This window comes from Chinchilla lanigera, unplaced genomic scaffold (genome assembly GCF_000276665.1).
Source record: "Chinchilla lanigera isolate Chin_1 unplaced genomic scaffold, ChiLan1.0 scaffold00068, whole genome shotgun sequence".
In the NCBI taxonomy this organism is placed as follows: Eukaryota; Metazoa; Chordata; class Mammalia; order Rodentia; family Chinchillidae; genus Chinchilla; species Chinchilla lanigera.
The window spans coordinates 6,675,439-6,687,922 of NW_004955469.1; the positions used below are offsets into that span (position 1 = coordinate 6,675,439).

General features: G+C 35.2%; 1 protein-coding gene across 5 annotated transcripts in view; it reads left to right on the plus strand.

Moving 5' to 3' along the window:
- Positions 1 to 1,341: 1,341 nt before the first annotated feature.
- Ncoa1 (nuclear receptor coactivator 1) overlaps positions 1,342 to 12,484 on the plus strand; it is a 215,808-nt gene continuing 204,665 nt past the window's right edge. For all 5 annotated transcript variants that reach the window (XM_005400388.2, XM_005400389.2, XM_013522653.1 and 2 more), the window contains exon 1: positions 1,342 to 1,476. The gene's annotated coding sequence lies outside the window, so the exon portion shown is untranslated. The remainder of the gene's footprint in view (positions 1,477 to 12,484) is intronic.

Sequence of the window (12,484 nt, forward strand, 5' to 3'; positions counted from 1 at the left end):
GACTAGAGACAGTTCGGCAACTGGAGTGGAAAAGAACAGGAAGAATACATCTAAGGATTCAGTCTGGACCTAGTTTAGAAAAACTAGAGTAAAATACTGAATGACCAAGAGGAGGGTAGTACAGCCAGATGGGAAGCTTCCTTCAAGCAAGGAAGGAGATGGTGAGTTAGAGTCTGGAAGTATTATGCTGAAGAATGTTGATTCCCTACCTACTGCCTTACCTTTTACTCCAGAGGGTTCTTTTTGAGAGCCAGGTTTGTTTCAGTGGTTAAAGGAGTAAAGGGTGGTGAGACTAAAGATACAGACGTGATTTGTTTTACTGAGTTAATAGGAGATTTCCAGAAATTGTGAATGGAGCGTAGCAGTGGGGGAGTAGCTAGGGTGGGTGAGAAATTAGCATTGTAGAGATGAAAATAGGAGCGAGTGTGATTGTCCAGAATGGTTGATGTTTTGAAAAAGCCTAAGGATGACAGGGGTGGGAGCCACAGATAAAATGAACTAGTCCCAAGTTCCTAAATTCACTTGTGGCATGTGATTGTCTCTGGAGCCTGATCTGCTCTGTTATTCTGACTTAAGGGACTGTTAGTTAAAGAGTTTAATCATGGGTGGTAAAGCTAAAAGCCCTTAGGACTCATGTTTCTTAAGAAGGCCTTATCTGCAAAGTCCCCTGTTTGGTGTTAGTTTTGAGGTGGTGTAGGAACATTAAAGAATACCATTAATTTGGTAACTCCAATTTGTAATACCCACTGTCCCGTGATCCAGATATAAATAGAAGCTATGATACTGGGTACTTCTTTATCTCAGAGTTATCATCTGCTGGGACACCTATTTCCTCTTATGGTTCCATTTTACCTAAGATTGAGGGCACTGCAGCTCATCTCCCAGCAGCTCTAATGAGTAAGCTGATAGTTTCTGAACCCCTTGCCTCCTTGGGATACCAAGGAAACCCCAGTTTGCTCATACCTCTGTTGAGGATCTGACCTTATGTTTTGTTTGTTTTTTTGTTAAAGCTACCTACTGTATTTTATCAACTTTGTAATACTTACTTGTTATACCTTTGAACTTCAATTTTTGGATTTTTTTTTTGGTACCAAGAATTGAACTCAGGACCTTGCGCTTGCCAGGCAGGCATTTGTGCCACTGAGCCACATCCTCAGCCCTGAACTTTAATTTTTTTTCCACTCGTAATAGTGACAAGAATGGGAATTGGCTTTTTTAAAACTGTCCAAAGTATCTGTGTAAGAATCTTTGTACACTTGGCAGGGAACAGTGATGTGTCACAGTATCTGATATTTGTAACTAATTCAATGGCCTAAATATGTCTTCTTTCTTCTACTTTAGATCTATCCATACTAATGGAGATGTAACCGGAACTGATTCTGATGATAAAAACAAGGACCATCAGACAAGATCATGTAGTAGGAAACTTTGCTTCCAAATGAAGCCACCAACATTAGAATTTCTACTTATTCTAAGGTATTTGAGGCACAATTTTATTTTGACTTCTTGGCAGCCATTTTATGTTGGTTTCTGTGTATAGGCTTTGCAAGTTAAGTTTTTACATATTAGAGTGGTTAACTTTTAAAGATGAGTTCACCTGTCCTTTTACACCCCACCCCAAATCAGGGGAGAAGAGATCCAGATGTCAAAGAAATACCTTTACCTTATAATTAGGAATCTTGTTAATGTAATCTTGTTAAGAAATAAATTGAGTGAAGATTAAGACTCAATAAGCTATCTAGCAGAATTAAAATAAATACCAAGTTAGTGATTTACCTTATTTATGTCCTAACTCCTGAGATTAACAGCTGAATTCAGTAGTCTGAGTCTGCCCACATATTATCAAAGACATTAGACATAGTTGTACTTTATTTTGGACTTTCCTTTCCTTTTCTCCTAAATTTACCAGTAAAGGTTTTCTATTCACTGAGAAGTGTCATTGCTACTCCCATAGGCTATCCCTACAGGACCTTTGGAATGTGATGGCTTGGTTTCACTTGGACTAGAAAAGCAAAATATGTAATTAAAGAGTCAAGTGACTCTTCTAAAACATGGGGTGGATCCTCACTTTAAAGACCACATAAAACAACTGAAAACAAAAGGAAATGCAATATTGACAGAAAACATAATACAATTTGTCCTATTTTTCTAAAGTATACACAAATTCCAAACAGGATGTAGTTAGATGTTTCATTTAGTAACAAAAAATATAGTAAAATATTGTTTTCGTTTTCCCACATCTGTAGAAAGTATGGAAAATATATTAGGAGGCGGGTCAAAGTTAGTTGGTTTCCTTATATATTTTACACAGGCTTGTAAATTAATAATGCCTTGCTAGACTTTAAAGATGAAAAGCTGAGAAAAATGTATCACTTAGTAGAATTCTTTAATTCCATTCTGTTCTGCTTTGGAAGAAGATACGTAAAGCAATAAATTCCAGAATAATAGTAAGAATTTATGATGTGGAAATCCTAAGGCTGACTTAGTCATAGTAAGTAGATTATCTCTAGAAGAGGATGGTATAATTCAGCAGTCTTTGTCAGCATCAAGTATCAGATGAAAAGAGATTGTGCTGGGCGTGGTAGTGAATGCCTGTAATCCCCAGCACTCTGAAGCCTGAGGCAGGAGGATCACCCTGGGCTACATAGCGAGCTTAAGACCAGACAGAATCACATAACCAGACTCTGTCTCAAAAAATTTTTAAAAAAAGATTGTTTTGATGACAAGTTGTAGAATTTCTCTAGCAGTTAGTAAAACGTGTTGTATTTTCCTAAGTTTTTTGTTTCATTTTGAATCAAATAGCAATGATGATTAAATATATAATTTTTCTTGTTACCAGAACCATTTTACTTTAAAAAAAAAATATGTCCTTCCTTCTTATTTTAAGAACAACAGTTGAATGTCCAAGCTTTGCAAATAATGATTCTAGGTATGTGGAAGGATATAAATTATTGTATAAATTTACGTAAATGAAGTTGAAGACATCTTTTACTCAGGATATTTACTCTGGGGCTAGGAAGAATACATTCATATGAAAACATTTATGTACAGTCATAAAATGAAGACAGCAAGTCATAATTAGTTGCTCTTTCTAAGTAATAAAGTCTGTATTCAGACCTTAAAGGAAGATAAAGATTAGGGAATAGGAAGTTCTGATTAACTGAATTTGCTGACTAATTGGTCCTGGTTGTTAACAAGTTATGATTGTACTTCTTTTTTTTGGTACCAGGAATTGAACTCAGGAACTCACACATGCCAAGCAGATGCTGTGCACCACTGAGCTAAATCCCCAGCTATGATTCTGCTTCTGAAAGTGTTACATAGCCTAAATTGGGTTGCTTACATTGTTAAATTAGGAGTTTTTAATATCTCCCCACTCTTACAGGTCATCAGAGTGCTATGTCCAATTCACATTTGTTGTTTTCTCTTTTGAAAATGAAAAGTAAAAATTTCACAATTTGTGTTGAAAGTGTTAATGATACATTTGAACAGTATTTTCTTATAATCCTTCTGAAAGGACTTTAGACTGAGACTGTGAAATTTTGTTATTTGAGGGGAATTGGAAGAAAACAAAATTAGTATTTGAGAGGATGAGTTAAGGCCCTACAGCATTTTCAAGGATATATGTGCTTTATTACAGCTTACATTAAGTTACAGTGTTAGCTTTGAAAAATATTTTGTCTGGGCTCAATGAAACAATTAACAACAAATTTCAGCAAGGCGTATTAAGGAGATTAGTATCCCCTTGCTATAGTTTTCTCTGTGGTATGAAGGAAAGAGCACAAACTATAGCTCTGCTGCTTCCATTCTACTTTGGGGAACTGAATTAGTATTTATTAGTTTCCTCTTTTTTAATAAATGTTTAGACTTGTGACTAAAAATGAAATAAGTTTATAAAATAAAATAAAGCTTTTCATTGTGAAATTAATGAATGTTATTGCTAAAGACAGAGATCATACTACTAAAGTATCATTCAGAGGTTTCCTTTTCATAGCAAACAACAGGTCAGCACACACTACTACTGAGAAACTTGTAAAACCAGTTTCAAAGTTAATGACAAATATTATGCTTGGAGAGAAAGTAAAATGAGCTTTTGGCAAAAATCCCTTATCAAAGGCATACCATCTGGAAAAGCAATTACTGTCATGCATATGCTAGCGGATACTTTGTTTTTCAGTTGAGGGAAAGTACTGATGTACAGAGAACATTTTAGTACTTGATACAAGTGTGTTACTTTTATCACTAGAAAATAACTACAGTTGAGTTTATTTTATTTTGTTGTTTTGATGATAGTGATTGGTTGATTTTTTTTAAGTTAGGCTATAACCTGATAGAGTTGTGTAGGTTCCTTCGGAAAAAGGTACTTAACAACTTGAGCTATAGGAAAGGGTATAGTGACTTCTTGAGTATGAGATTGTACTAGCATATCAATTCATACCTTTTTTTCAGAGAGACCTGGCATTTAGTAATGTAATTTCTGATTATGATTTAGTATTGAAGAAAAGAGTGAAAAATGTGACTATAAGCAGTTTTTGGCTGTTAAACCCACATCTTTTCAGGGTTTTGTGAAGAAATGGTCAGCAATTATAATGTTCTACTTTTCCACAGTGGTATATGCTAGCTTTGTAGGAGGATAGTGTTTGCACATTGGCTAGTTTTTTAGTAAAATGAGATAAATATGTCTTTACTACTGATAGTGCCATTTCTGTTATTTCAAAGGGCATAGCTTAGTATTTTAAATAGTATGAAATTATAGCTTCAGTTCACAATATAATGATTTCAGTGTTAAATATGAAATATGAGGCTCTTTTAAAAATGTGATTTATGGCACAAAATAACTCAATTTCTAAAATTTAACTACTTCCTGCATTTGATGATTTTATTAACTAACCTATCCCAGAAAAAATGGGTTATTTTCATTGTGCATGTTTAAAAGCCACCTCCAATTTTTAAAATACAACATGGAGAAATATTGTCTAGAACTAAAAGACAAGCAGAGAGTAGATTAAGAATCTTTTTGTTCCAGTTGCTCAAGTTGAGGAATTTGACTTCCAGCTTTGAGTAGGATATACTTTTTTTCTAATTTCAGCTTTCAATGGGATGCTGAAAGTAGACTTACATAAGAAGTCTTGCTGTAGTTTCTAGATTTGTGTTCCATCCTAATATCTAGACTATAAAACATAGCTAATTTATTATTTATAGTTAGGAATTTTTATTTTAGTAAAAATAAAGAATAAGAAAGAAACCAGCTGAATATGAGGATTGGTTTATGGCTTAATCTGATTTCAAACCTGGGGACTTAAAAATCTTGCAGTGAAGTTATCAAACACAAATAGAGTTGTGACAGAATGACTCAGATGCATAATTAAATGGGCTCTGGCTGGCCAAAGGTGGGACAGTGTGAGCATTAATAAGCATAACTGCAATATGATTAACCACATAAAATATATTTAAATATTAACTCATAATGGTACTTTAAAAAATCTCTTTAGTTTTCTTTGGAATATATTTAAGAACTGCTTAAATATATATATATTAAATATATATTCTTTGGAATATATTTAAGAACTCCTCTTGGCTACTTCAGGGTAGCCAAGTGGTAGACAAGAGGAAGTTTCTTCTCTTGGGAGCATTCTAATTAATAAAAGGAATGGTAGAACAGAATGTTACTATTTTATAATGAATTCCTGGGCCTAAGCAAAGAGCACCAGTGGTTGCTGGCATTACAGGAAGATAAACACTCAGACATTAGATGAAAGCTCACAACACAACCTGTGAAGTAGCTTTGCCAAAAAAGAATTACCTTGTGCCTGAATCTGTTCTACCCATTAGCTCTAACTACTGGTTTATAGAAAACACAAAGTACAAGGAATCATGAAATGATACAAGTATATTGCTAGCAAAATGTAGGCTGTAGGAATTTCTTGGGACATATGACTTGGTTTTTTCAGTAAATAAATTGTAGGGAGACAAAAGAACAGAAAGGAAACTTTAGATTAATAGAAATGTTTGGACTTTACGTAGTCCAGATTTTAATATTAAAGAATTATTAGTTTGAGGTGTGATTCTAGTATGTGGTTATCCTTTGAAAGTTCCTTTATAATAGGGGCATATATTGAAATATTAATGAATGTAAAGATGTGCTTTGGATCTGCTTTATCATTATGTAGACTACAGGGGGATACTATGAGTGAGGATTGAACAATATTGGCCATGAGGTATTTGACCATTTTTTAAGTTGGATGCAGGATTTGGAGCAGTGAGTAGGAGAGGGAAAGAGGGTAGATCACCATAATTTTCTTTAAGCTTTCTTGAAAAACTTCATAAAAGAAAGATCCAAAGACTTATAGTTTCTCTTTGTTGGCTTATAAGAATACAACTGAATTATGTATTTAGCAGTCCATTGAATTTTGGGGGGCAAAAATGGGGGATTCAGTATCCAAGGTCTCACAAATCCAGCAAGTGCTGTACTGCTGAACTATACCCCCAGCCCTATTTAGTTAATGAGTTTTGAGACAGTGTCTTGCTAAATTGCCCGGCTTCCCTTGAACTTCTGCCTCAGCCTCTAGAGTAGCTGGGATTATAGGCATGTGCTGCTATGCCTGGTTGAAATATTGTTTCTCAATTAGCGATAATCGTGCCTCGGACAAACCTGATTGGCTATGACACTGTCATGTGCAAAACTCTGAATTCGTATTTCTCATAATTTCTTTTATCTGTTGGGTGTTTTTTTTTTTTATAGAAAATGATATTGTCTACAGAGAACAGCTTTACTGTATAGTATTTACTATTTACTAGCTCTGTTCTAAATAGTGTATCATATTAACTCTTTAGATTCTCACAGTAACTTTAATGAAGTAGATATTAACTTGTGAATGTGGTAGAGCTGGGATTTGTAATTCAAGCATTCTAGTCCTGGTAGTTTTTGTCTTTCACAACTTTTTGTTTTTAATCCCTCTGTTCAAATCCTTATGCCTTTTATTTTGTTTGTCTTAGTGTGTGGCCAAGGAGTTCAGTTTTTAGTTTTAAATTTTTTATTTTTGTTAGTATATGTTTGCAATACATAATGACTCCATTTATGGTAGGGAGCTGGTACATGTACATAACTCATCTCAATTCCTTTTTTCCCCTCTTCCCCCTACCCCTCTTTTATTTTGCCAGCATCAGATTCATTTATTTATGTCATTATAATGTTAATTATCATATATACAGGTTAACAACTAGACAATAGGCAAAAAAAATATAAAACACATAAGACCATTATATTAAATCAGGGTACACTTTCAGATACATTGTCCATGCTGGAAGGTGTTCACTTTTTAAAAAACAGTTTTCATTTGTAATTTGGTTTTGGAAGTTGTCTTAATATGTAGAAATACAAAGTCCAGTTGATTTTACTACTTTACAAATACAAGATACTCACTAAGAGACTAAGAATCAAATTAGTGTGTAGCAAGAAACCAAAGAATAAAATATTCTATAGCAAGTTTCTAATTTCTTTGTAAAAATTATATTTTACTATTGATTTGTAGGCAGCATACTCAGAGCTCATTTTACCTTCAATTACTTGTTGATTTTACTGGTCCTACTTGGTGAATTTCTGTGTGACACTTAGATAAAATTACCTGTTTCTCCTTTAACCCCCCACGTCTGTTAGATAATTACCTACTTCACTTCATATAGGCCATTTAAGGTAAAATTAGGCATACTGGTATACTGTTTAGCACATAATATGTGTCTAGTAAATAGACTTTAGTTTACACTTTTTTTTTTAAGACAGGGTCTTGCTACACAGTTCAGGCTGGCCTTGAGCTCACTTTGTAGCCCAGGCTGGTCTCAAACTTGCAACGATCCTCCTGCCTCAACCTCCTAAGTGCTGGGATTACAGGTGTGTGCCACCACACCAAACCAGTTTACACCATTTTTTTTGTTTTGTTTTGTTTTGTTTTATTTTGTTTTTCCGGTATCGGGAATCGAACTCACAACCTCATGCTTGCCAGGCAGGTGCTCTGCCACTGAGCTAAACCCCCAGGCCCTCAGTTTACACTATTTTATACTTTTGTTTTAAAATTATTCTTATTCTTCAGCTCTTACAGAGAGGAAAGGGGGATATGGCTTAGTTACTTTTAAGAAGTCTGGGCCAGGTGGGAAAACCTGTTGATGATATGTTAGAGTGGCTTAATGAGTAATCTCTATGTTCTATGTAAAGAATTTAAAAACAAAAAAACCAATCTCTCAGTTGAGAAAGATTAATGACTTAGTTGCCAAATGAATGCTTGCCTATTAGGAGGCAAGTGGGAACACTTCAGGGGAAAATGTGACGTCCCAACTTCATGGGTTTTTGGTTTCTCTTTGACCAACTGCAAGGGGTATTATGATATATGAAGATACCCAAGTTTTGTGGCAGGAGGCACATAGGCTGTAGTAAGAAGTTTTGAAAGTGGGAGCAATGGATCATAACTGAGGACAGACTTTTCCTGATGGTTATGGAAATCTGAAGGCCTGACATTAGTGATGCTTTTTCTCTGTGCTTCACCACCCTCTTCGCTTCAGCCCAGCTGTTCTTTTTGTGTAGCAGTAAACTGAAGCAATCTTTTCATGTGTCTTTCATTGTACTTTTTAAAGGAGGAAAGGTTTATATTGGGTCATGATTCATAGAAGTTGCAGTCCATAGTGGGCTCCAAGGCAGAGCAGCCTGGCAGAGGGCATGGCAGAGGAAGATTGAGTATGGTACAGCAGTCAGGAAGCAGGGAGGATTTCATTGTATTTTTTTACATGATGCTAATGTATTGGAAACTGAAGATTTTAAAGGTTTCAAGAGTTTCATTTTCCAGTGGGTGACTACACTTACTGAGTGATGGTATAGGTATTGGAATTGTATAACCAGTTATTTGATTGTGTTGAAGAGGAAGATATTAGAAGGCCATAGGTTATTGGTGAGCAATAAATTGTCATTTGAACAACAAAGTAAATGTATATGGCAGAAACTCATTCTTCTATCTGATCACAAAAACTTTCAGAGGACAGGTGAAATGCTCTCCAAGTTAAATCAGGATGGTATAGAAACCAAAAGGTAATATGCAAGAATAAATATAGTTGAGAGGTACTCAGGTTAACTTCTGTCATCAGGTAGGGGAAGACATTGAGACAGTTTTGTTCTGAAGATAATCTTAAATGAGGAGGCATAGCAAATGCAGTCTATACAGAATGTGATAGCAACTGAAAAGAAAAAGAAAGCTGATAAGAGGCAAGCAATATAATAAGGATAGTAATAATTAATGATTTCTGTGTCAGGCACTGTGGTAAGATCCCTTCTCCCCTTGTTCTCTCCCTGTGTTGTTCAGGTTGGCCCTGAACTCCTGGGCTCAAGCAGTCCTCCTGCCTCAGCCTCCCAAGGATATAGGACATCAGGCATGTGCCACCATGCCTGGCTGATACATAGTTTTCAGGTACTATCTCACTTGCCATGTAAAGTATACATTATTATTATATCTACCTTATAAGCAGCTATATTAAGGCTTACTTAAAAGTTAAATAACTGAGGGTGGAGCCAGAATCCATCCATCTCTTTCTGTTGAGGTGAACCCAAGTCTGAGATTAGTATCCAATTCTTAAATTAAAATTTAAAAAGTAAATTATCCTTGTAGTTTAAACAAATGCAAAAGCTTAGATTTGGGAATGCAAAATACTGAAGTATTTGAGTAGTTTAGCATAAATTTATCATATGATCGGGCTCCTATAAAGTTAGTATAATCACAGATATATCAGGTGTAGTATGTCTCATACAAAAATAGTCAGTTAGCTGGGTTGTGTATGCTTGTAATTCCAGTACCCTAGAGGCCGAGACAGGGGGATTGCTGTAAGTTCGAGGCCAGCCTGGACTACAGAGCAAGACCCTGTATCAAAAAACCAAGGAAAAAAAAAGTCAAAATTGTAAATGCTACTCACTAGTCAAACTATACTTTATGATTTTATTTAAAAAAGAGAAGCTTTACTGATTTTGATGATAGCTTTTTTTTTTTTTAATGGTACTGGGAACGAAGCCCAGGACCTCTCATGTATTAGGGCAAGCACTTTACCACTAAGCCACACCCCTAGTCCAGTAGTATTTTAAATGGAATGACTTTTCAAGTATTTTATCACTTTACCTTTCTCAGTTAAAAATGAACATAGTGGGTTGGGGTTGATCGCTTGCCTAGCATGAGCAAGGCCCTGAGTTTTATCCCTATCACCACAGAAAAGAAAAGAACATGGAGATGTATGACAGTGGAATGAATTTAGTTAGCTATTAAATATTTTTAGAGCTTTTGGACATTTTTTGTAAGTACCGCATGCTAACCGATTGTGCCACCGGAGCTTCTACTTTTGGACATTTTTTAAATTAGAAATTTCTCACATCATTAAGAAGCACTCTTTTCCTATCCAGTCTAGCAGAGTAAATGTAAACTGAAATTAGGTACAAAATTGTAAATCTTTGTCCTTATTTGTCACATAGTAAAAATGGATTTGAAGCTAATAAAAAAAATCCCCAAAGAAGTACATTTTAACATCTGCATTTTTTTTTATTCTAAAGAGAGTAGTACATGAGAAACAAACAAAAAAATAGAACAGTAGCAGCATACCAGTATCACTAACCTAAACAAATCAAAGCAAAAACATTCAAAGTGATACAGGATCTCAAGACAAATTAATACAAATCAGCAGTGATTGTTACATTGCATATCGCTATCCTCAACTACATTGCTCAGATTATCAGATGTAAGAATGAAAGATTGCTCAAACCATTAAAGAGAATAAGAAAATAATTCTTCAATAAAACCTTAGGGATAATATAGAGTTTCACTGGACAAGATGGTAGGAGTTCACCATTGTAATTCCATTGCGTATTGTTACCTTCAGATCAGTTGCTCAGACCACCAGACACAAGCATGCAAAGTCAATCAGAACATAAAAAATTGTGAGCATTAACTGTTCATTTCTATACACCACCAGACAACAGCAACACAGTCATCTCAGCTATTCATATATATATTTATGTTTTGCCTGCCTTCTTTCTTTTTTCTTTTTTCCCTCATCCCAGTCATTCCTTCCTTTGAGCATTTTCTTTCCTTTCCTATCATCTATTGTACGTTTTGAGTTTTACCTAGTCTTTCAGGTTCCTACACCAAAGAGACAATATGATGTTTACACATATGGGTCCGATTTATTTCACTTATGAGTATCGTCTCTAGTTGCATCCATTTACCTACAAAAGCCTCAAGTTTATCTTTTTTAATAGCTGAGTAATACTCCGTTGTGTAAAGACACCACAACTTTTTTATCCATTCCTCAGTGGATGGGCATCTGGGTTGTTTCCAAGATTGAGCTATAACAAATTGTGCTGCTATAAATGTGGGTGCACATATGTCATTGTGGTATGATGTCTTTAATTCTTCTGGGAAAATATCCACAAGAGGAATAGCTGGGTTAAATGGGACTTCCAATCCTAGTTTTGTGAGGTATCTCCAAAGTGATTTCCACAGTGGTTTCACCAATCTACACTCCTACCAGCAGTGGACTAGGGTTCCTTTCTCCCCACAGCCTCTCCAGCATTTGTTACTGGTTGTTTTCTTGATGATAGCCATTCTTTCTGGGGTGAGATGGAATCTCAGTGTTGTTTTAATTTGCATTTCTTGAATGACTAGTGACGTTGAACATTTTTTCATGTATTTATTCACCATTAGTATCTCTTCATTAGAGAAGTGTGTATTCATCTCAGATGTCCATTTTTGGATTGGGTCTTTGAATTTGGGATGCCTGATGTTCTTTAATTCTTTATATGTCCTAGATAGAAGTCCTTTGTCTGAGGGGCAGTTGGCTTAAATTTTTTCCCAATTTGTGGGTTTTCTTTTTACTTTATTGGTGATTTCTTTAGATGTGCAAAACTTTTCAGTAGGATGAGATCCCAGTTGTTGATTCTTTCAAGTGTTTCACGTGCAATTTGGTTTTTGTTCATGAACTCTTTGCCTACCCCAATGTCGTCAAGATTTTTACCTACTTTCTCTTCCAATAAATTTAGTGTTTCTGTTTTAATATTTAGATCTTTGATCCATTTTGACTTTAATTTAGAGAAAGACCCAACCAAGAAAGAGAACTATAGACCAATCTCCCTAATGAATATAGATGCAAAAATTCTCAATAAAATACGAGAAAACCGAATACAAGTCATTAAGAAGATTATACACCATGACCAAGTGGGATTCATACCAGGAATGCAGGAATGAATGGTTCATTATACGCAGATCAGTCAGTGTAATACACCATGTCAATAGAGCCAATGACAAAAATCACATGATCATCTCCATCGATGCAGAAAAAGCCTTCGATAAAGTCCAACACTCATTCATGTTGAAAACCCTACAGAAAATAGGAACAGAGGACCCTTACCTCAAGCTGATCAAAGCCATCTATGATAAACCAACAGCTAACATCATACTAAATGGTC